General features: G+C 37.2%; 1 non-coding gene across 1 annotated transcript; it reads right to left on the bottom strand.

Annotated features, from left to right (window-relative positions):
* Window positions 1-269: 269 nt before the first annotated feature.
* trnav-cac (transfer RNA valine (anticodon CAC)) lies at window positions 270-342 on the bottom strand. Its single transcript has one exon. It is a non-coding gene; the product is annotated as a tRNA-Val (tRNA).
* Window positions 343-427: the final 85 nt, after the last annotated feature.

Raw genomic sequence — 427 nt, 5'->3', positions numbered from 1 at the left:
ATAAGTCATTAATGAATTTCTGTGTTATCACTATCATACTTCTTGAATGTGTCAATTAGCGTTGTTTCCGTCGGGTTTCGAACCAGGGACTTTTCACGTGTGAAGCAAACGTGATAACCACTACACTACAGAAACTGCTGCTACAATTATCTGCAAGGAGTAAACCGAATTGTAAAGATATTCATGGCAGGTATTCGAATTTCCAAAATATGTCATTAATGAATTTCTCTGTTATCACTATGATACTTCTTGAATGTGTCAATTAGCGTTGTTTCCACCTGGTTTCGAACCAGGGACCTTTCGCGTGTGAAGCGAACGTGATAACCACTACACTACAGAAACTGCTGCTATGTTTAGTTACAAGGAGTAAACCGAATTTTACTGATATTCATGGCACGTATTCGAATTTCCAAAAATACAGAATTTA

The sequence above is a fragment of the Salmo trutta genome, unplaced genomic scaffold (genome assembly GCF_901001165.1).
Source record: "Salmo trutta unplaced genomic scaffold, fSalTru1.1, whole genome shotgun sequence".
Lineage (NCBI taxonomy): Eukaryota > Metazoa > Chordata > Actinopteri > Salmoniformes > Salmonidae > Salmo > Salmo trutta.
The sequence above is the reverse complement of the archived record's forward strand: the minus strand, read 5'-3'. Positions and strand labels throughout refer to the sequence as shown.